Consider the following 25,941-nt stretch of genomic DNA (forward strand, 5'->3'; position numbering starts at 1 on the left):
TATGGCCATACCCTGCTGTAATTCTGTTTACCTGCCGAAAATTAATACCTACGATAAAATTCTGTTAACATCGGATGAACTGAGATAAGCATATGTTTACTATGTACACTCCCAATCCTTTGAAAGTCGTATTACAACACTTCCCTAAGTGAATCATTGCCGAATAGGCAATATAATAAACACGCTCATTTCATTAGGATTTTCATCAATACACATATCAGGACATTATTTACACAACGTTGCTACCTGTGGACAAGCATAGGGTGACTCGAACACCAGACATCATACACAGCTTTTAAAAGCTGTCAGGATGACAGCTACCATCTGGACTGGTCGTAATCACCTGCACTTTTTGAACAAGTGAACGTCGCTAACCTTACCGCTGCCATATTAACAGACCCTAACCTCACTGTTGCCATCTTAACTATGTGGGCGTGGAATTGGAAAAAGTAACAGTTGTGAAGATAACAACAATTATTTTACAGGTCCTAACCATGTGCGGGTACGATCCTAACCTTACTGCTATTATCTTGACAGGACAGAGCCTGGGGGCCCAACCGCAGAGGATTATAGTTTTAAGGCTAGCTGCCCTTCTCGACATCTTCTTCCTCCGCCTCCTTCTCCGCCGACGGGGCAATAGCCTCGTTCCTCCTCCAACTCCGACGGGGCTTAGCCTCCTCCTTACAATTTTACGTACACATGCCCTCCTCTGCTAGAGAGTCCTTCCCCTCTACACCGTCCCTAAGGCTTTACGTCCCCTTCCGACAAGACAGAACATGTTGACAATCTGTACAGGTTCAATCCTGTTACAGACAACATAGGACACATATATATAGACTCTTGTTATCTTAGAGTAAAGATTTGAATAGTCAGCATACATTTCCCATCGCGTCCTGAACAGAAAACTTACCTTGATAGAAGGATGGCGCGCGGTAAGAAGGGAAATTAAAACGCAGGCAGATGATGATTGCATGGAATAAAACTACCTCTCTCTCCTAATAGTCACAGTGAACAAAATAAAAAATCATGGATTTGAATGTTCAGTATTAGAATAAAAATATCTAATACATGGATTTCGAACCCTGAAAAATTATTGGATTCGAACCCTGTTTATTGTTAGACGAATAGCATTGTCAGGTTAGCATATGGCTTTATGTCCCCATCTGGCAAACAAGTAACTATGAAAATGGTCCTCTCCCTGCGGAGAGGATTTGTTTTCACAGAATGGAATATACTTACGCTGAATAGCTTGAATGGCGGTGGCCTTCTTGATGATACCTACTATCTTCTAAAGCAAGACAATAAATAAAAACATGATCTTCTGCTGGCCTCATAGTAAATACCAAGCAAATGCTGCGACTGTATTTTCTGTCGATATTCGTTTTTAGAATTTAAAAACATTATAAAATATTCCGGCAAACACAACATCCTATACTTACCATGTTCTAACGAATATTGTTACGAGACAATCCCTGTTCTGACTGGAAATCGAACACGTAATTACTATCTTACTTAGTTGTGCAACCACAACGCTGTAATCATTGACAGGAGGGCTCTGTGTAACCTCCGAGGTCTACGTCGTGCTAACTCATCAGTGGTAGTGAGTATTCGTTTCTAGTACTCCATTTGGACTTTTGTGACTCGCTGACTAATTTTACAAATATTATAAAATTGCATTTAACTTGAAAAATAAGAAATATCTGCATTTAAAATGGAAAATCTGAAAATTAACATTTATTAAATAAAATACACACTCGTCGGACCTTGTACTCACACTTACTTGTGACCTGCTTAATTACACGTACGTTATTTGAAGGGCGCCAGCTGCCACTCAGTGCAGCAATAATAGAATGAGACTCTTGACTATCTCTAGAGTGTAGGCTGATAAGCTTACTTTTGACAACAGTAGTATAATAAGCGGGTTCTGCGGCCTCCTCCCGCGGGAAATTTGAATTCTGGCGGGAAATTTGAATTTTTGGCGGGAAATTTGAATTTTGGGGGGAGATTTGAATTTGTAAACAAAGCCACGTGCTTTTTGACAGCTGTCATCGACAACAACGCATCGCTAACCTCACTGCTGCCATCTTGACGGGCCTAAACCTCAGTGATGCCAACTTAACCTAACTAGCGCGAGGTAAACAAAGCCACGTGTTTGTTGACAGCCACGTGCTTTTTGACAGACAACAACGCATCGCTAACCTCAGTACTGCCATCTTGACGGGCCTAAACCTCAGTGGTACCAACTTAACCTAACTAGCGCGAGATAAACAAAGCCACGTGTTTTTTGACAGCCACGTGCTTTTTGACAGACAACAACGCATCGCCAACCTCAGTACTGCCATCTTGACGGGCTTAAACCTCAGTGGTACCAACTTAACCTAACTAGCGCGAGATAAACAAAGCCACGTGCTTATTGACAGCTGTCATCCGCCATCTTTAAACTACAGAGCACCGTGTTGCCCTCTTTACCGCAGTAGCTGCAAATTCGTCATCTGTCATCGGCAGTGCTGCCATCTTGGCGGGCCTAAACCTTAGTGCTACGAACATAACCTCACTAGCGCGAGATAAACAAATCCACGTGCTTTTTTGACAGCTGTCGAATTTGTAAACAAATCCACGTGCTTTTTTGACAGCTGTCATCCACCATCTTTAATCTATAGAGCACAGTGCTGCCCTCTTTAGCTACTTACCTTTGAAATGTGGTGGCGGATAATTTGAAAAATGCTTTTTGACAGCAGCCATCTTTGAGCACCGTGCTGCCCTCTTTAGCTAGATACCTGTGGTGGCAGACAATTCTACGTGACAGCAGCCAATTTTGAGCACAGTGCTGCCCTCTTCGTGGTGGCGGGAAATTCCACGTGCTCTTGTTTGGAAACAAACTCTCGTGCTTTTTTCTGACAGCTGTCATCCGCCATCTTGCGTCACAAACCTCAGTGCTGCACTCTTTAGCTAGATACCTTTGAAATGTGGTGGCGGCAATTTGAAAAATTCTATGTGCTCTTGTTTGGAAACAAAGCCACGTGCTTTTTGGACAGCTGTCATCCGCCATCTTTAATCAATAGAGCACTGTGCTGCTATCATGCGGGCAATTTCGTCAGCTGTCATCCGCCATCTTTAATCAACAGAGCACCGTGCTGCCCTCTTTATGACATGTAGCAGCGGGCAATTTGAAAAGTTCTGTTAGCTGTCATTCGCCGTCTTTAATCAAGAGAGCACCGTGCTGCCATCTTTAGCTAGATACCTTTGAAATGTGGTGGCGGCAAATTGAAAAATTCCACGTGCTCTTGTTTAGTAAACAAACTCACGCGCTTTTTGTCAGCTGTCATCCGCCATCTTACATCGCAAACCTCAGTGCTACACTCTTTAGGTACATACCTTTGAAATATGGTGGCGGATAATTTAAAAAGGAAAATTCTACGGCAGCCATCTCTCGACGCTAATTGCACAAGATGGTGGCTATACATGACTCCTTAAGGGTGCTTACGCAAGATGGCCGCTATACATAGGTTCTTATGAGACGCCCTTGGGGTGGTTGCGCAAGATGGCGGTTGCTTTTATGAGGTGGCTTAAGGGTCCTTGCACAAGATGACTAGAGACGCCCTAAGGATGCTTGCGCAAGATGGCGGCTATACACGACTCCTTATGAGACGCCTTAAGGGTGCTTGCGCAAGATGGCTGCTGCTCTTATGAAGAAAGCTAGCTTAGAGGCTAACGTGTCATGCTAGTTCGATTCATTAAATTTGGGGGCTTAAATGCAAAATGTTAAATATCTCGAAAACGGTGCATCGTAGAGCAAAACGGACAAAAAATTTTCTGCCCAATACCTCGGTTCGCAGTACGAAGAACAAGAAAAACATAGTCTAATGATGAGAGCAACGGTTCGGTTCCTACTTAGGCCCTTTGGCATTCGCTCTGTTTTAGTTTGTATTGAAGCAAGTCTTCGTAACATGATCAGGTCTAGCTATGGTAGAGAGTATAACGTGCCGTGCATGTTCGATTCATTAAATTTGGGGCTTAAATGCAAAATGTTAAATATCTCGAAAACGGTGCATCGTAGAGCAAAACGGATAAACTTTTTCCACCTGATACCTAGGTTTGCAGTATCAGGAACATGATAGCATAAGAAAAACATAGTCTAATGATGAGATCGACGGTTCGATCCCTACTTAGGCCCTTTGGCATTGGCAGCTATCTAATTCTACAAGATGGCGGCTATACATAGCTTCTTATGAGGCAGCTTAAGAGCGCTTGCACAAGATGGCTGCTGCTCTTATGAGACTCCCTAAGGGTGCTTGCGCAAGGTAGCAGCGACAAGACGGCGACTATACACAGCTCCTTATGATACGGCCTAGAGGTGCTACACAAGATGGTGGCTGCTCTGATGAAGAAAGCTAGCTTTGCATCGTGCAGGTATCTTTACAGCACTAAACCTCATACCTTTGAAATGTGGTGGCGGGTAATTTGAAAAATTCTACGTGCTTTTTCTTAACAGCAGCTATCTTTAAACAATAGCGGCTATACATAAGCTGTTAAGGCCTCCTCTTATGTCAAGGCATAGCTCTATCGAACAAGTTTAAACCTGCATCGGGATAGCTAGAGTAAGCACGTGCTGCAGTGATGACGTCATTATGCATGTTTAGACTTGCAAATCACTAAAGAAACATAACAAGACTAGAATCGAACACTGCACTCTATGCCGTTAACTTTATCATGTGATCGGAACATTGATTGAAGTGTTTAGAACACTAAATAAGTAGAACCGAACGCTGTACTCGATACAACATGTGTTTAGAACATGTCAGGGGATACCTTTGTTCTAAGAAGATTAGATTACCGCACATTCCTTGTAGGGCTAATAGGCTAAAGGGCTAATGGGCAAAAGGGCTAATGGGCTAATGGGCAAAAAGGGCTAAAGGGCTAAAGGGCTAATGGGCTAAAGGGCTAGGGTGCCTCTCCTCTCTTTATCCGGGCTTGAGACCGGCTCTACAACTAGAGGCGGAGTTAACACCCTAAGGAAGGGAGAATGTTGGGAAATAATCTATACGAATATAGCTACTCGATCGACTATATACTACAGATGGATGACTTAGGTGAGGGTAAGCGCTTACTTAATAATACCTACACGACGTAATTCATGCTCTATTTCAAAAATATCTTCTTTGTACTGTGTGTAACCAGCATCATGATAGGCTCTTAGCAGCTGTAAACGTTTTACCAGTACGTTGGGGTCTTTACAGTAGCTTACATCTACATAGAGTAACAGAGGCTCGTTGTGAACTTTGAGTCTATATGCAGACAGTTGATGTGTAGGGACTTGTTTTGATGTAATACGTGCTTCAGCAGTAGCGTTTCTAGGTACAAACTTAACTTGTTTCGATAGCGATGAAGCGTTGAAATTTCCTTCTTCTTTACCTTGCATCTCTTCTTGAGATGTTTGCACTGCGACAGAACGTGTAGTAGGCTTAGGAAATGAAGTAAAATCATCAAGCTGTAATGGCAATGAAACATTAAGATTTTCTTCTTCTTCTACCTTCCCTTTACTACTGATTTGATCAACATCATTATCCTTATTATCATAATCATGATCTTGCCTCTCTTTATCTTGAAGTTTGTGCTTAGTAACAGAACTTGAAGCAGGCCTAGACAACAAGGGAGAATTAAAAATCTCTCTCAGAGGTGTACTTTTTAAACATAAATCAGTGTTCGCTGGAATATGGTTGAGCTCTTTGTATTTAGTTCCCGATGAAGCTACATTACACGCGGCTTCATGACGTTGAGCGTTGTATGCGTTCTTGAACTCTCTTCTACAATGTTTGCATTGAAAAATTGTCCTACATGATATCTCATGACGTCTCCTGTGATAGCTTCGGGAAAATGCTTTTCCACACTCTTCGCAAATATACCTAGAAATAGGTTTTTCCATGACGGACGTTTATCTTCTGCTAACAGATTCTTCTTTGAATCTACTTGACATTTGTTACTCTCTACTTCGATGATGCGAACAGCTTAGCGATTAACAGTAAACTAACACAAAAGCGTATAACCAAGGTAGCAACAGTAAGGTTTAAGCCCATCAAGATGGCAAGAGTGAGGTTAGCGACGTTCTGTTGTTGGATTTTAAATTCCGCGCTATAACATGCATAAGGTGGCAGCCTTGAGGTTTACCGCCGTAAAGATGGCAGCAGTGAGGTTAGCGACGCTCTATTGTCCTTCAATGTGAGGTTAGGGTCCGTCAAGAAGACAGCTGTCAAAAAAGCACGTGGCTTGGTTTACTAAACAAGAGCACGTGGCTGTGACGTCACGGTCACTTTGTATGCTGCTTCAGCGTGCAAAGTTCAATGTCTACACCTACGTAGTTAACACTCTGCTATGTTCACAAGATTTTTATACATAACTATTCTTTATGTTTTAAGTTCGTGCACATAGGTTATGTTAAGATAGCAGCACACGTACAAGCGATGGTCGGACGCTCGCGTAGAAGTTGTTTAGTACGATAATTGATGTATGCATTATCAAAAGGTGATACGTACACGCTTTTAAACCTTGCTATTCTTACTGCTACTATGTTCGCAAGATTTTTAAACATCGCTATTCTTTGTGCTTTAAGTTCATGCGCATAGGTCATTCTAAAGTAGCAGCGCAAACACATGTGAACGTTGTAAATTCTAGCGGGATGTGTTAATATAGTTGATGCATGCAAAATCGATAGGTGTTGTGTACACGCTTTGAAAGTTAACTATTCTTCGTGCTTTAAATCCATGCACATAGGTTATGCTGAGATAGCAGCACACTCTAGCGGGGGAAGTTTAGTACTCTAGTTGATGCATGTATAATCGATAGGCAATGCGTACACGCTTTTAAAACATTGCTATTCTTACTGCTGCTGCTATGTTCACAAGATTTTTATACATCGCTATTCTTTATGCTTTAAGTTCATGCGTATAAGTTATACTAAGTTAGCAGCATACTTATAAGGTTGTCGCACGCTCTAGTGGAAGAAGTTTAATACGAAAGTCGATGCATGTAAAATCGATAGGTGATGTGTACACGCTTTGAACTTGGGTATTCTTTGTGCTTTAAGTTCGTGCACATAGGTTATGTTAGGATTGCAGCACACACAAGCGATGATTGCACGCTGTTGTAGAAGAAGTTTAGTACGATAGTCGATGCATACATCATCGATAGGTGATGTGTACACGCTTTGAAACATAGCTCTTCCTTGTGCTTTAAGTTCGTGCACATGGGTTAGGGATACACAAAAGCGATTGCTACATGCTCTAGCGGAAGAAGCCTAGTACGATAGTCGACGCATGCATCATCGATACGTGATGTGTACACGCTATTCTTTATGCTTTAAATTCACGCACATAGGTAGCAGCACACAATTGCGATCGTTGTACACTCTAGCGGGAGAAGTTTATTACCATAGTCGATGTATGCAAAATCGATAGGTGATGTGTACGCGCTTTGGAATATAGCTATTCTTTGTGCTCTAGCTTTATACACATACGTTAGCAATACACATATGCGATTGTTGTATACTCTGGCGGTAAAAAATAGTCGATGCATACAAAATCAATAGGTGATGTGTACACGCTGTTAAACATCGTTATTTGTTGTGCTTTAAGTTCGCCGGTATAGGTTATGCTAAGATAGCAGTACAATCTAGCGGAAGAAGTTCAGGGTGATGTGTACACGCTTTGAAACATAGTTATTCTTTGCATTTTAAGTTCATGCACATAGGGTATGCTAAGATAGCAGCATAATCTAGCGGAAGAAGTTTTAGTACGAGAGTCGATGCATGCGAAATCGATAGGTGATTTGTACACGCTTTGAAACATGGCTATTCTTTGCACTTTAAATTTATGGGTACAGGTTATGCTAAGATAGCAGCACAATCTAGCGGAAGAAGTTTAGTACGAGATTCGATGCATGCAAAATCAATAAGTAATGTGTACACGCTTTGAAACATGGCTATTCTTTGTACTTTAAGTTCATGCGTATAAGTTATGCTAAGATAGCAGCAGAATCTAGTGGATGAAGTTTAGTGCGATATTTGATGCATGCGAAATCGATAGGTAATGTGTACACGCTTTGAAACATGGCTATTCTTTGCACCGTAAGTTCATGTGTATAAAATTATGCAAAGATAGCAGCACAATCTAGCGGAAGAAGTTTAGTACGAGAGTCGATGCATGCAAAATCGATAGGTAATGTGTACATGCTTTGAAGCATGGCTATTCCTTGTACTTAAGGTCATGCGTATAGGTTATGCTAAGATAGCAACACTATCTAGCGGAAGAAGTTTAGTACGAGGGTCGATGCATGTAAAATCGGTAGGTGATGTGTACACGCTTTGAAACATGGCTATTCTTTGTACTGTAAGTTCATACGTATAGGTTATGCTAAGATAGCAGCACGATCTAGCGGAAGAAGTTTAGTACGAGGGTCGATGCATGTAAAATCGATAGGTGATGTGTACACGCTTTGAAACATGGCTATTCATACTGCTGCTCTGTTCCCAAGATTTTTAAACATAGCTAATTCTAATGCTGCTCTTAACGACGTAGAGCTAAGGATTGATTACATGACAGTGACGTCACAGCCACGTGCTCTTGTTTAGTAAACCAAGCCACGTGCTTTTTTGACAGCTGTCTTCTTGACGGACCCTAACCTCACATTGAAGGACAATAGAGCGTCGCTAACCTCACTGCTGCCATCTTTACGGCGGTAAACCTCAAGACTGCCACCTTATGCATGTTATAGCGCGGAATTTAAAATCCAACAACAGAACGTCGCTAACCTCACTCTTGCCATCTTGATGGGCTTAAACCTTACTGTTGCTACCTTGGTTATACGCTTTTGTGTTAGTTTACTGTTAATCGCTAAGCTGTTCGCATCATCGAAGTAGAGAGTAACAAATGTCAAGTAGATTCAAAGAAGAATCTGTTAGCAGAAGATAAACGTCCGTCATGGAAAAACCTATTTCTAGGTATATTTGCGAAGAGTGTGGAAAAGCATTTTCCCGAAGCTATCACAGGAGACGTCATGAGATATCATGTAGGACAATGTTTCAATGCAAACATTGTAGAAGAGAGTTCAAGAACGCATACAACGCTCAACGTCATGAAGCCGCGTGTAATGTAGCTTCATCGGGAACTAAATACAAAGAGCTCAACCATATTCCAGCGAACACTGATTTATGTTTAAAAAGTACACCTCTGAGAGAGATTTTTAATTCTCCCTTGTTGTCTAGGCCTGCTGCAAGTTCTGTTACTAAGCACAAACTTCAAGATAAAGAGAGGCAAGATCATGATTATGATAATAAGGATAATGATGTTGATCAAAACAGTAGTAAAGGGAAGGTAGAAGAAGAAGAAAATCTTAATGTTTCATTGCCATTACAGCTTGATGATTTTACTTCATTTCCTAAGCCTACTACACGTTCTGTCGCAGTGCAAACATCTCAAGAAGAGATGCAAGGTAAAGAAGAAGGAAATTTCAACGCTTCATCGCTATCGAAACAAGTTAAGTTTGTACCTAGAAACGCTACTGCTGAAGCACGTATTACATCAAAACAAGTCCCTACACATCAACTGTCTGCATATAGACTCAAAGTTCACAACGAGCCTCTGTTACCCTATGTAGATATAAGCTACTGTAAAGACCCCAACGTACTGGTAAAACGTTTACAGCTGCTAAGAGCCTATCATGATGCTGGTTACACACAGTACAAAGAAGATATTTTTGAAATAGAGCATGAATTACGTCGTGTAGGTATTATTAAGTAAGCGCTTACCCTCACCTAAGTCATCCATCTGTAGTATATAGTCGATCGAGTAGCTATATTCGTATAGATTATTTCCCAACATTCTCCCTTCCTTAGGGTGTTAACTCCGCCTCTAGTTGTAGAGCCGGTCTCAAGCCCGGATAAAGAGAGGAGAGGCACCCTAGCCCTTTAGCCCATTAGCCCTTTAGCCCTTTAGCCCTTTTTGCCCATTAGCCCATTAGCCCTTTTGCCCATTAGCCCTTTAGCCTATTAGCCCTACAAGGAATGTGCGGTAATCTAATCTTCTTAGAACAAAGGTATCCCCTGACATGTTCTAAACACATGTTGTATCGAGTACAGCGTTCGGTTCTACTTATTTAGTGTTCTAAACACTTCAATCAATGTTCCGATCACATGATAAAGTTAACGGCATAGAGTGCAGTGTTCGATTCTAGTCTTGTTATGTTTCTTTAGTGATTTGCAAGTCTAAACATGCATAATGACGTCATCACTGCAGCACGTGCTTACTCTAGCTATCCCGATGCAGGTTTAAACTTGTTCGATAGAGCTATGCCTTGACATAAGAGGAGGCCTTAACAGCTTATGTATAGCCGCTATTGTTTAAAGATAGCTGCTGTTAAGAAAAAGCACGTAGAATTTTTCAAATTACCCGCCACCACATTTCAAAGGTATGAGGTTTAGTGCTGTAAAGATACCTGCACGATGCAAAGCTAGCTTTCTTCATCAGAGCAGCCACCATCTTGTGTAGCACCTCTAGGCCGTATCATAAGGAGCTGTGTATAGTCGCCGTCTTGTCGCTGCTACCTTGCGCAAGCACCCTTAGGGCGTCTCATAAGAGCAGCAGCCATCTTGTGCAAGCGCTCTTAAGCTGCCTCATAAGAAGCTATGTATAGCCGCCATCTTGTAGAATTAGATAGCTGCCAATGCCAAAGGGCCTAAGTAGGGATCGAACCGTCGATCTCATCATTAGACTATGTTTTTCTTATGCTATCATGTTCCTGATACTGCAAACCTAGGTATCAGGTGGAAAAATTTTATCCGTTTTGCTCTACGATGCACCGTTTTCGAGATATTTAACATTTTGCATTTAAGCCCCAAATTTAATGAATCGAACATGCACGGCACGTTATACTCTCTACCATAGCTAGACCTGATCATGTTACGAAGACTTGCTTCAATACAAACTAAAACAGAGCGAATGCCAAAGGGCCTAAGTAGGAACCGAACCGTTGCTCTCATCATTAGACTATGTTTTTCTTGTTCTTCGTACTGCGAACCGAGGTATTGGGCAGAAATTTTTTTGTCCGTTTTGCTCTACGATGCACCGTTTTCGAGATATTTAACATTTTGCATTTAAGCCCCCAAATTTAATGAATCGAACTAGCATGACACGTTAGCCTCTAAGCTAGCTTTCTTCATAAGAGCAGCAGCCATCTTGCGCAAGCACCCTTAAGGCGTCTCATAAGGAGTCGTGTATAGCCGCCATCTTGCGCAAGCATCCTTAGGGCGTCTCTAGTCATCTTGTGCAAGGACCCTTAAGCCACCTCATAAAAGCAACCGCCATCTTGCGCAACCACCCCAAGGGCGTCTCATAAGAACCTATGTATAGCGGCCATCTTGCGTAAGCACCCTTAAGGAGTCATGTATAGCCACCATCTTGTGCAATTAGCGTCGAGAGATGGCTGCCGTAGAATTTTCCTTTTTAAATTATCCGCCACCATATTTCAAAGGTATGTACCTAAAGAGTGTAGCACTGAGGTTTGCGATGTAAGATGGCGGATGACAGCTGACAAAAAGCGCGTGAGTTTGTTTACTAAACAAGAGCACGTGGAATTTTTCAATTTGCCGCCACCACATTTCAAAGGTATCTAGCTAAAGATGGCAGCACGGTGCTCTCTTGATTAAAGATGGCGAATGACAGCTAACAGAACTTGCAAATTGCCCGCTGCTACATGTCATAAAGAGGGCAGCACGGTGCTCTGTGGATTAAAGATGGCGGATGACAGCTGACGAAATTGCCCGCATGATAGCAGCACAGTGCTCTATTGATTAAAGATGGCGGATGACAGCTGTCCAAAAAGCACGTGGCTTTGTTTCCAAACAAGAGCACATAGAATTTTTCAAATTGCCGCCACCACATTTCAAAGGTATCTAGCTAAAGAGTGCAGCACTGAGGTTTGTGACGCAAGATGGCGGATGACAGCTGTCAGAAAAAAGCACGAGAGTTTGTTTCCAAACAAGAGCACGTGGAATTTCCCGCCACCACGAAGAGGGCAGCACTGTGCTCAAAGATGGCTGCTGTCACGTAGAATTGTCTGCCACCACAGGTATCTAGCTAAAGAGGGCAGCACGGTGCTCAAAGATGGCTGCTGTCAAAAAGCATTTTTCAAATTATCCGCCACCACATTTCAAAGGTAAGTAGCTAAAGAGGGCAGCACTGTGTTCTATAGATTAAAGATGGCGGATGACAGCTGTCAAAAAAGCACGTGGATTTGTTTATCTCGCGCTAGTGAAGTTAAGTTGGTAGCACTAAGGTTTAGATCCGCCAAGATGGCAGCACTGCGGATGACAGGTGGCGAATTTACAGCTACTGCGATAAAGAGGGCAGCACGGTGCTCTGTAGTTTAAAGATGGCGGATGACATCTGTCAAAAAAGCACGTGGATTTGTTTACAAATTCGACAGCTGTCAAAAAAGCACGTGGATTTGTTTATCTCGCGCTAGTGAGGTTAAGTTCGTAGCACTAAGGTTTAGGCTCGCCAAGATGGCAGCACTGCCGATGACAGGTGACGAATTTGCAGCTACTGCGATAAAGAGGGCAGCACGGTGCTCTGTAGTTTAAAGATGGCGGATGACAGCTGTCAAAAAAGCACGTGGCTGTCAAAAAGCACGTGGCTTTGTTTATCTCGCGCTAGTTAGGTTAAGTTGGTACCACTGAGGTTTAAGCCCGTCAAGATGGCAGTACTGAGGTTAGCGATGCGTTGTTGTCTGTCAAAAAGCACGTGGCTGTCAAAAAACACGTGGCTTTGTTTATCTCGCGCTAGTTAGGTTAAGTTGGTACCACTGAGGTTTAGGCCCGTCAAGATGGCAGTACTGAGGTTAGCGATGCGTTGTTGTCTGTCAAAAAGCACGTGGCTGTCAAAAAACACGTGGCTTTGTTTACCTCGCGCTAGTTAGGTTAAGTTGGTACCACTGAGGTTTAGGCCCGTCAAGATGGCAGCAGTGATGTTAGCGATGCGTTGTTGTCGATGACAGCTGTCAAAAAGCACGTGGCTTTGTTTACAAATTCAAATCTCCCGCCAAAATTCAAATTTCCCGCCAAAAATTCAAATTTCCCGCCAGGATTCAAATTTCCCGCGGGAGGAGGCCGCAGAACCCGCTTATTATACTACTGACAACATACCATATAAGTTCTGGGAAAAGGAGATTGGCGTTCGGTTTCCCCATTAAGTTTGAGGTTAAGATATTTTACTGTCATTGAAATAAAACTATGAATTCGTTTGATAGAACAAAATATATTCTTTAAATAATATATTAAAAAATAGTGAGTCTTGTTGCGATAAAACAGATGAGAATATGAAATTATGACATTGCAACTGAAAGAAACTAGGCATGAATTTGAATTCTTCTTGACCGGACATGTAACAATATATATGAAATATTTCCCTCACTGATTCACTTGACTGTACGTTCAACACTTTCAGTGTAATTACGACGTATTCCTTTGATCTGGTGTTTACTGTAGATGTGTCACGCCTAACTTGGTGATACATCCTTGTGACTGCTTCTTCTCCATATCATCTGACTTCTTTGTAAGTCAATATGGTAATACCTCATAGTAGGTGGTATCCCTCTCTGACTCCATGGTAAGCCCTTGCATCCGTGTCTTCCACTAAGTGACGGACCAACCTTTGGCCTCACTCTCTCAATGACCAATCATTAATGGCTCACTGAGTCTTCTCCATCTCTCGTTCGCATTCGTTCACTGACCGACTGAGGCCTCTTCATCTAGTAGACTTCTTCACTGTTCAGCTTCCGTTTAAATAATGACTGACGCTACAATATGCACCCACCTTTTATAGACGTTGGTTGACACAGCTGCGTAATCTCCAGAAATAACACTGACATACTCCCACAACGCCTCAAACCGTTGCATGTAATGGTGAAATCCCCTGGGGCGGCTGAGTCTCTGAGCGAAATGCTAAAAGCTCACGATGACGTAGCCATGACGTGGCAATGACTTGGCAGAATCGCCAGTATAGCACAATATAACAACGTCACATCCAACATCTGACATATCGAAACTCTCACTGTATAGATATTTAATGTTAATCTACATATACGTATATATGCATACACTCAATTACAAATACGCAAGCGACAAGCATTGTATAATGGAACTGAATAACAACCTCGTAAAAAAACCTGGGTCCATCTGGCTCCGGATGGTAGCACCCTGTAAGGGCCCCTGCCTAGGGTTACAGGTGAAACCTGGTCAACGGTCTTGAAGGCGGATGAGGAATTTAATGTCCCAACGGCGGAGAGAGCGGAAGAACCTAGTGGAGTAAAGCACGAATAAAAAATCATTTCGGACTAACAATCCGATCTTATCTTGGAATTAATTTCCTACCTTGTACAATGTACAATTTCAATTGCAGAATGGAAAGTCCGCTGAATGAAAGCACTACCCCAGGTGGTAGCTCGGAAGAGAAATCCACCATTGCGTTATGCAATGCATCGGGACCTAGGGTTCTGGGGAGTCCCAACATCTGCAATAAGGGTGAGTCGGAGCATCCTTGGAATCCTTTCAGACTTAAATTTAAGAGGAAATTCTTTGCAGGCACTCTTAATGTAAATTCCTTGCTAAAAACCGGCAAACAGAAAGAACTGGAAATTTTCTTAGATAGACATGAAATCCAGATCTTAGCAGCTCAAGAGACACGGTTTATGGATGAGAATGTAACAGAAACCAAAAATTATAGAATCTTTAAAGGTAAACCAGCAGTCAAAATTATGAAAGGAATGCCACTACTAGGTACCGCCTTTTATGTCCATAAAGCAATAGTTGATAATGTTATGGAATTTAAATCTAGTTCAGAAAGGTTATCTCTTCTCACACTTAAATGCAAGAACAAAAAGTATACATTTGTTAACTGTCATGCACCAATAAATGAAGATAATAGCAAGAACCCAAGTAAAACTGAAGAATTCTGGAGTCTTCTAGATGATGAAATGTCAAAAATTCCAAAATCAAATGTTACTATTCTACTTGGTGATTTTAATGCACAGGTAGGCAAAGAAAAAGTTTTCAGCAAAACAGTAGGGGCATATCCGGCACACAAAAGAACAAACAAAAATGGCATGAGACTAATTAATCTCTGTAAATCCTTTCACCTAAAATTAATGTCGACCTTCTTTAAGAAACTTCCAAGAAAGGCTAAAACATGGGTGTCCCCAAATCCGATGTTAGGTGAGTTTCAGTTGGACCATGTAGCTATTTCTCAAGAAAGTATTAAGGAAATTATGAATGTTAAAGTAATAAGAAGTGGGGAGTTTGACTCCGATCATTACCTCTCTGAAATTAAGCTAAAGCTTCTACCTCGCAGGAATCAAGGAAGGCCGAGAAAATTAATGAAATACAACATAGATAGGCTCAACATTACACAAGCAACTATAGAAAACTTTCAGGAAGAAATTAAAATAACTCAGCATGGCAAATGGCCAGAATTATCTAAACAGATTAATAGTGCAGCGAAGAAAGTATTTGGATCAGTTAAAACTAAAAAGAAAGTATGGTGGAATAACGTATGTGAGGAAGCACTTATGGAAAGAGTGAAAAAGTGGAAAAAATGGAAATGTTCCGGAAAGAATGAACACTATGAGCTATTTAAACAACAAAGAAAGGAAACAACAAGAATAATAAGGCAGGTTAAAAGATCTTTTGAAAAATCGCAGCTAGTAGAAATTGAGAATAATTTTGTAAGAAATAACTCCCGAAATTTCTATCAGACCTTTAAGAATAACCTGAAAGGTTATCAATCCCGGAGCATTTGCTTCAGAGATGCAAATGGTAATATTGGCCTTAACAATGCCGAGAATTGTGAGATTCTGGCAAAACACTTCGAACACCTGCTGAACTGCCCTGAGCCAAATCATAAATTAGAATTTTCAGAAATTCAGGAAAATCTAGAAGCTGATTCACCTCCAACAGCGGAAGAAATAAAGGAAGCAATAAAAAATCTTAAAAATAACAAAGCTAGTGGGGAAGACTCCATAACAGCTGAACTTTTTAAATGGGCTGAACCAAAAATTATAGAAGATCTACAAATAATCTTTGAAGAAATTTGGGAAACAGAAAATATCCCAGAGGATTGGAAAGTGGCTCTAATACACCCATTACACAAGAAGGGTAACAAGCAGGATGTCAACAACTACAGAGGTATATCTCTCTTGCCAGTTGCTTACAAGATATTCTCAACAATACTACTAAATAGAGTAAAATCGACACTGGACAGTCAATTGGGTGAATATCAAGGTGGATTTAGAGAAGGAAGATCTTGCTCCGAACAGATTTTCAACCTGAAATCTATAATTCGACACAGATTAATAAACTCCAAAGACATAGTTGTAACATTTATTGACTTTAAAAAAGCCTTTGACTCTGTTGATAAGGGAAACCCTAGATAAAGTAATCCGTGAATTTGGAGTTAAAACTAAATTGGCAAACCTAATTCGTGAAACACTTACAGACACTATCTCGAAAGTAAAATTTATGGGTGAAGTATCTCGACCTTTCAAAATAAATACAGGTGTCAGGCAGGGCGATGGTCTATCTCCACTCCTTTTCAATTGTGTCATGGAGAAAATTGTAAGAATTTGGAATGAAAAACTGAAAGAATCTAAAATAATGCCACTCATGCTGGGGAAGAAGAACAAAGGTGTTGCAATAAATTGCCTAGCATTTGCAGATGACTTTGCCATACTTTCAGAAAGCCTTACAGATGCAGCAATGCAAGTCAATCTCCTTGAAAAGACAGCCAACATGACAGGCTTGAGAATCTCTGCCGAGAAAACAAAATTTTTGACGAATATAAAAAGTGCCCCAAAGTTTTTAGCAACGGATATTGGTCAAATAGAAAAGGTAAAGAAATTCAAATATTTGGGTGAGACAATTCAAGAAAATGGTTTAGAAAAATCTGCTATAGAGGAGAGGATACAAAAGATGGAAAGAGCATACGGTATAATTAAGAATACTTACAACAAAAAGTGCTTATCAAGGAAACTTAAAATAAAGCACTACAACACAGTAGTGAAACCAGAATGCCTTTATGCCAGCGAATGTCTAGCACTGAACTACAAGCTTGATAAATTAGAAATATTAGAAAGAAGAATTATAAGGAAAATATTAGGTCCTCCAAGAATTGCAGAGTTTTGGAAATTAAGAAGTAACAATGAAATTTACCAGAACGTAGAAAACATATCAGAAACAATAAGAAAAAGGAGATTGCTATTTCTTGGACACATTTACAGAATGGATGACAATAGACTAACTAAACGAATCTTCAAGTACCTTTGGGAAAAGAAATCAACTACCACCTGGATTCAAGAAGTCAAGAAAGACCTGGAAAGGAACAACATACGAGAAGAAGAATTATTGGAAAGAAAGATTTTTAGGAAGAAAGTCTTACAAATGGAAGGATTCCAAGGGAGGAAGGAAAAGAAAACAGGCACAAAGTGGACTGAAGACAGGAAAAAGAAACACAGTGAAACAATGAAAGAATACTGGAAGAAAAGGAAAGAACAACTAAGGAGGAACAATTGAAATTGTAACGTGGTCCTTAGAAGGCCGGAACGCAAGAATAATAATAATAATAATAATAATAATAATAATAATAATAATAATAATAATAATAATAATAATAATAATAATACAGATAAAATAATAAAAATACAGATATCATCTTGTAACGGGATTTGAACCGTTACACTCTCTCTCCTAATAGTCACCGTGAATAAAATAAAAAATCATGGATTTGAATGTTCAGTATTAGAATAAAAATATCTAATACATGGATTTCGAACCCTGAAAAAATTATTGGATTCGAACCCTGTTTATTGTTAGACAAATAGCATTGTGAGGTTAGCATAAGGCTTTATGTCCCCATCCGGCAAACAAGTAACTATGAAAATGGTCCTCTCGCTGCGGAGAGGATTTATTTTCACAGAATGGAATATACTTACGCTGAATAGCTTGAATGGCGGTGGCCTTCTTGATGATACCTACTATCTTCTAAAGCAAGACAATAAATAAAAACATGATCTTCTGCTGGCCTCTTAGTAAATACCAAGCAAATGCTGCGACTGTATCTTCTGTCGATATTCGTTTTTAGAATTTAAAAACATTATAAAATATTCCGGCAAACACAACATCCTATACTTACCATGTTCTAACGAATATTGTTACGAGACAATCCCTGTTCTGACTGGAAATCGAACACGTAATTACTATCTTACTTAGTTGTGTAACCACAACGCTGTAATCATTGACAGGAGGGCTCTGTGTAACCTCCGAAGTCTACGTCGTGCTAACTCATCAGTGGTAGTGAGTATTCGTTTCTAGTACTCGAAGAAATACCTGAACCACGGAACCCAGCGGTCAGAGGCTGGTGCGTTGCCGCCTGAGCTACGGAGGCTCTTACATAAGATAACGGTGATTAGGCCGTTCGGTTATGAACACGCAGCTGTGAGCTTGCATCCGGGATATGGTGGGGTTCTCTTGTCCAGTTTTATGATAAAATATAATTGATAAGCAATATTTTGCATAATACCTGCACACTAGACGCGTGCGTTTAATTCACAGCTCGTAACAGAACAAGAACGGTGGCTACACAACTACGGATTAAATTCCTACATCGTGAGATAGTAGGTTTACTGTGGGCAAATCTATAACAGAGTTCATTCATGTTGTTTCCTATCCTCCAACATACCCTCTGTTCTACATAGTAGGTGAGAGTAAGGTACTGGTCACGCTCTCTAATTGTTTTCCGTGCGCTTAGGGGCGTGCGGCTATAAGCTTGCATTCGTAAGAGATAGTGTGTTTAAACACAAACTATCTTGTTCTAAGTTCAACTCCAAGTCTTAAGAGGTAAACTCGTAGTCAGCGGAACGATAGACCTGTAGTATTAATGGAGGATGGATGTACAGTTGTACTTCCTTTTAAGACAACAATCACCACTACTACTATTGATGTAACTAGCGCGCACAAGCTATATGCCAAGAAATACGATGATTATTTTTACTACTGTAGATAAATAGGATAATGGCATGAGGATACAGTTCAATTTACTAAATTGTGCCGAATAAGTGTACATGTTTCGCCACTGCAGTGTAATAGTAGTGAACGTGAACGCGCTACAGTTCAGAGCCCCTCCTGGTCCCCTTTTAGTCGATTCTTACAACAGCTGTTTAATGTTCAGAACACTGAATATTTGATGGCAACATTTAAAAGCTTATAGATTTGAGCATTAGGGACATTCAATTGCCTTTAATTCACGTGTTAAAAATTCCGCACCCACGTGGTTAGAACTCGTCAAGATGGTAGCTGTTATCTTGACAGCTGTTAAAGCATGTGAATTTAAAATTCCGCCCACGTGCTTAAGGTGGCAGCAGTGAGGTTTGGTCCTGTCAAGATGGTAGCAGTGAGGTTAGCTCCGTTCACTTGTTTACATTCCGCGCCTACGTGGTTAGGACGTGTCAAGATGACAGCTGTCAAAAGCACGTGGATTTTAAATTCCACGCCCTATGTCGTCAATGTGGTAGCAGTGAGATTTCGCCCTGTCAAGAAGCCAGTAGTGAGGTTAGCGACGTTTACTTGTTCAAATTCCGCTCCCACGTGCCACACCTGTCATCTTGACAGCTGTCAAAAGGACGTGGATTTTAAATTCCGCGGCCCTCCTTGGTTAAGATGACAGCAGTGAGGTTAGCTACGTTCACTTGTTCACAAAATGTAAAGTTAGGGCCTGTCAAGATGGCAGCATTGAGGTTAGCAGCGCCCACGTGTTTAAAAAGTGAGGTTAGGTTTCGTCAAGACGACACCTGTTAAAGCATGTAGCTTTGTTTGTAAACAATAGCACGTGGTCATGGCGTCACCATCATGGGGGTGGGAAAATGCTGACGCAGCATCCATTGTCCCAGAACCGACCCTGCCTACTACTGGTGTAGGTTGTGCGTAAAAGGGGGAAGGAAACTGAAGGAGAAATTTACAGTCCAGAGCAGTTTAAAAGCAAATCTGTTTCTTAAAACTTTCAAATACTTGCATCCACCTTAAAACTTGTCAGACATTTGCCATGCAGGCCTTCGGGCTGAGTAGCGATCGCTTGGTAGTTCATGACCCTTCATCGTTGTTGCGCCGTGGGGATTTGGTTTGGATACCATCATGAGGCCTCCTCTGCGAACCATGTGACCTTGCCGCGGTGGGGAGGCTTGCGTGTCCCAATGATGCAGATAGCCGAGCCGCAGGTGCAACCATATCGGATGGGTATCTGTTGAGAGACCAGACTAACGAATGGTTCATCGAAAGGGGGGTAGCAGCCTTTCGGTAGTTGCAAGGGCGGCAGTCTAGATGATTGACTGATACGGCCTTGTAATAATACTCAACATGGCTTAGCTGTGTTGATACTGCTACACGGCTGAAAGCAACGGGAAACTACAGCCGTAACCACCTCCCGAGGACATGCAGCTCTCTCTGTATGAATGATGTACTGATGATGGCTTCCTCCCGGGTAAAATATTCCGGAGGTAAACTAGTCCCCCATTCGGATCTCCGGGTGGGGACTACACGAGAGGGGGCGATCATCAGGAAGATGGATACTGACATTCTGCGAGTCGGAGCGTGGAATGTTAGAAGTTTGAATCGTTGTGGTAGGTTAGAGAATCTGAAAAGGGAGATGGATAGGCTAAAGTTAGATGTAGTTGGTATAAGTGAAGTACGTTGGCAGGAAGAACAGGATTTTTGGTCAGGCGACTACCGAATTATCAACACGAAAGCAAACAGGGGTAATGCAGGAGTTGGTTTGATAATGAATAAGAAAATAGGGCAGCGGATAAGCTACTACGACCAGCATAGTGAAAGAATTATTGTCGCCAAGATAGACACCAAACCAATGCCCACCACAATAGTGCAGGTCTATATGCCTACTAGTTCAGCGGATGATGAAGAAATTGAAAGAATATATGAGGAGATAGAAGATTTAATACAATATGTCAAAGGTGACGAGAATCTAATTGTGATGGGAGACTGGAACGCAGTGGTAGGCCAAGGAAGAGAAGGTAGCACAGTAGGAGAATTTGGATTGGGACAAAGAAACGAAAGAGGAAGTCGGCTGGTTGAATTCTGCACTGACCATAATTTAGTCCTCGCCAATACTTGGTTCAAACACCACAAACGACGGCTGTATACGTGGACGAGACCTGGAGACACTGGAAGGTATCAAATAGACTTCATTATGATTAGGCAGAGATTCAGAAACCAGGTGTTGGATTGCAAAACTTTCCCAGGAGCAGACGTGGACTCTGACCACAACTTGTTGGTCATGAAATGCCATCTGAAATTGAAGAAATTGAAGAAAAGAAAGAATGCAAAAAGATGGGATCTAGACAAGTTGAAAGAAAAGAGTGTGATGGATTGTTTCAAGGAACATGTTGCACAAGGACTAAATGAAAAGGCCGAAGGAAACACAGTAGAGGAAGAGTGGAGAGTCATGAAAAATGAAGTCAGTAGGGCTGCTGAAGAAATGTTAGGAAGGAAGAAAAGATCAACTAAGAATCAGTGGATAACTCAGGAGATACTAGACCTGATTGATGAACGACGAAAATACAAGAATGCTAGAAATGAAGAGGGCAGAAAAGAATACAGGCGATTAAAGAATGAAGTGGATAGAAAGTGCAAGGTAGCTAAGGAAGAATGGCTGAAGGAAAAGTGCAAGGATGTCGAAGGCTGTATGGTCCTGGGAAAGGTAGATGCTGCATACAGGAAAATCAAGGAAACCTTTGGAGAAAGAAAATCTAGGTGCATGAATATTAAGAGCTCAGATGGAAAGCCACTTCTAGGGAAAGAAGACAAAGCAGAAAGATGGCAGGAGCATATCCAACAGTTGTATCAAGGTAACGATGTAGATAATTTCGTTTTGGAACATGAAGAGGCTGTTGATGCTGATGAAATGGGAGACCCAATTTTGAGGTCAGAGTTTGACAGAGCTGTGAGTGACCTAAATAGGAACAAGGCACCTGGAATTGATGATATTCCCGCTGAATTACTGACTGCCTTAGGAGAAACCAGCATGGTAAGGTTATTTCGTTTAGTGTGCAAGATGTATGAGACAGGAGAAGTCCCATCCGATTTTCAGCAGAATGTTGTTATACCTATTCCCAAGAAAGCCGGTGCTGACAGGTGTGAAAACTACCGCACTATTAGTTTAGTATCTCATGCCTGCAAAATTTTAACACGTATTATTTACAGAAGAATGGAAAAACAAGTTGAAGCTGAGTTGGGGGAAGATCAATTTGGCTTCAGAAGAAATGTAGGAACACGTGAAGCAATCCTGACTTTACGTCTGATCTTAGAGGATCGAATCAAGAAGGACAAGCCCACGTACATGGCATTCGTAGATCTAGAAAAGGCATTCGATAATGTTGATTGGACCAGGCTATTTATGATTCTGAAGATGATAGGGATCAGATACCGAGAACGAAGAATTATCTACAACCTGTATAAAAATCAGTCTGCAGTGATAAGAATCGAGGGCTTTGAAAAAGAAGCAGCAATTCAGAAAGGAGTGAGGCAAGGCTGCAGTTTGTCCCCTCTCCTTTTCAATGTTTACATAGAACAGGCAGTAAAGGAAATCAAAGAGAAATTTGGAAAGGGAATCACAGTCCAAGGAGAGGAAATCAAAACCTTGAGATTTGCCGATGATATTGTTATTTTATCTGAGACTGCAGAAGATCTTGAGAAGTTGCTGAATGGTATGGATGAAGTCTTAGGTAAGGAGTACAAGATGAAAATAAATAAGTCCAAAACAAAAGTAATGGAGTGCAGTCGAACGAAGGCAGGTGATGTAGGGAATATTAGATTAGGAAACGAAGTCTTAAAGGAAGTAGATGAATATTGTTATTTGGGTAGTAAAATAACCAACGATGGCGGAAGTAAGGAGGACATAAAATGCAGACTAGCACAAGCAAGGAAGAGCTTTCTTAAGAAAAGAAATTTGCTCACTTCAAACATTGATATCGGAATTAGAAAAATGTTTTTGAAGACTTTTGTGTGGAGCGTGGCATTGTATGGAAGTGAAACATGGACGATAACTAGCTCAGAAAGAAAGAGAATAGAAGCTTTTGAAATGTGGTGTTACAGAAGAATGCTGAAGGTGAGATGGATAGATCGAATCACGAATGAAGAGATACTGAATCGAATTGGTGAGAGGAGATCGATTTGGCTAAATTTGACGAGAAGAAGAGATAGAATGATAGGACACATCTTAAGACACCCAGGACTTGTTCAGTTGGTTTTTGAAGGAAGTGTAGGTGGCAAGAACGGTAGGGGTAGACCAAGGTATGAATATGACAAACAGATTAGAGCAGATGTAGGATGCAATAGCTACGTAGAAATGAAAAGGTTAGCACAGGATAGGGTGGCATGGAGAGCTGCATCAAACCAGTCTATGGACTGATGACTCAAACAAACCATCATGAGGAAGAGTATTACTCCAGCAGACGATAGACACAGTTCGGAAGCTGCTCAATTGCCTGTTATTTCATCGTATAGACTGGTTCGCGTTATCGCCAGCAGTTGCAATGCCTCCGAAAGCGCTGTCATCGTCTGTAGCTGTTTAAACGCCAACGGGGCCCACGGCGGAAACGCTCTTCAGGGGATGTTCGAAGGTGTGGTTTACAGATTGACAGCGGTGTTTAAACAGCTCATGTATAATGTACCCTAAAGAATGATTTGCTGCGCAAATATGGAGACAGCCAGAACGATGGCAAAGGTGCCTAGTTACTGGTAAGGAGTACCTCTAATACAATCTACAACCTGTGTGAAAAGTTCGCTGAATGGTCGCCTAGACTGTACACCGTGCTAGTTCGGACGATGCGCTCGCGCATACACATTGCGGGACATGACACCGACACCAAGTACCCCCTATCGGCCAACTTCAACACAGTTAAACGGAGTTGAACGCTGCAACACATCGTACGGAGTCAGTGTGAGAACTCGTGACATTGCACAATGGAGTGCAAAACGGTGCAACGCGTTAACATGAAGTTTTGCTTCCACCTAGGCAAAAACGCCCACGGAAATATAAGCAATGTTAATGTAAGTTTACCACGCTCAAGCAGTGAGTAAAAAGTGCGTTTTTGACTTGTTTAAACGCTTTTTAGAAGGAAAGGAAAGTGTTGAGGACGAGGCGCGTTCGAGTCGACCAACCACAAGCACATCTCCAGACAACATCGAACGGGTGCGTCAAATGCTTGCGAATTATCGGCGAGTGTCCTTACGAATGATAGCAGATGAAGTGTGTGTAGGCAAGGACAGTGTAAGGTACATTGTTCACGAACATGTGAAAAAGCTTAAGATTTGTGTCCGGTTTGTACCGCACAACCTGGCAGACTAGCAGAAGCAAACTCGGATGGAAACGTCGGGAGATTTCATTGACGTTTATGACCAAAATCCGGAGGTGTTGAAGACAATCATTACAGGAGTCGAGTCGTGGTGCTACCAGTATGATCCGGAGACCAAGACACAGTCAATGGCGTGGTGTTCAGCGTCTTCTCCGCCTCCCAAGAAAAGTCGGTGCATAAAGTACAAGATTAAGGCAATCCTGATAGCCTTTTTCGACAGCAATGGTGACATTCATCTTGATTTTGTACCCCAGAGAACATCTCTCAACGCAGAAAACTACGAGGGAGTTTTGAAACGGCTACTGCAACGCATAAGACGGGTTCGTCCTGAACTGTACTGGAGTGGACAGTGGAAGCTCCTCCACGACAATGCCCGTCCGCACACCGCGATCCGCATGACCCAGTTTCTCACTGAACGCCAGGTGACTGTTCTTCCACACCCCCCGTATTCTCCGGATTTGGCTCCGGCAGATTTGTTTTGTTCCCCGTCTTAAATTAGCCCTGAAAGGCCACCGGTTCGGCAGTGTAGCAGGTATCCAACAACGCGTGACAAGCTTCTCCGGGAGATTCCAAAAGAAGCGTTTGCTGCTAGTTCTAGCAGTTTTACAGTCGATGTCAAATGTGCGTTCTAGCTAACAGAGATTACTTTGAAGGCCAGTAAAGTTTTGTGTGTAATTGACGTTGTCTTTATTTCATGAGGCCATTCACCGAACTTTTCAGACAGAGGTTGTATTTTCATTTAGAAGAAAAAGCATTTAGTGCCAATCATTTTTTTTTAATATCCCAGGTATTAAACATCACATTAACTGCCAAGAAGTTACTAACGTATGTTTAAGTACAAATAGAGAGGATACATAAATAAACGCTAACATTAATGCTCTTAAAGGTCACCTAAGATATCAAAAGGCAATATTATAGCTGTAAAATGTAGTGGGGAAACTGGACATTGTTTTGTTTTATCTAGTGGCTTACTGCTTGGTTTAGTGTTTTTAACACACATTATAAGATAATTTTCAAGATACAGTCTATCTCCTGCTTTTCCTTTTATGTTCATCATCCTAGAAGACCCAATGTCCACAGGGTACGAAGTGTGGAAGGGGAGGAGTGCTCGTAAAGCTGCTGATACCAGTCCGGGAATCTCTGATCTTCTCTGAAGCCAGAACTAGTCGAGTCCTTCACTGCTGAAGGATAATGAATGAATGAATGAATTAATTTATTTATTTATTTATTTATTTATTTATTTATTTATTTATTTATTTATTTATTTATTTATTTATTTATTTATTTATTTATTTATTTATTTATTTATTTATTTATTTATTTATTTATTTATTTATTAATACTCTTCTCCACCACTCACACATGACCACCAGCTGAGGAGAGAGAGTATTCAGTTATTGTAAACCGATCTGTTACGAGGAGTTGACCCGAAAACCAAAATGGTGAGGAGGCGAACTCTTGCACTCTTTAAATTTTACATCA

This window comes from Anabrus simplex, chromosome 4, assembly GCF_040414725.1.
Source record: "Anabrus simplex isolate iqAnaSimp1 chromosome 4, ASM4041472v1, whole genome shotgun sequence".
In the NCBI taxonomy this organism is placed as follows: domain Eukaryota; kingdom Metazoa; phylum Arthropoda; class Insecta; order Orthoptera; family Tettigoniidae; genus Anabrus; species Anabrus simplex.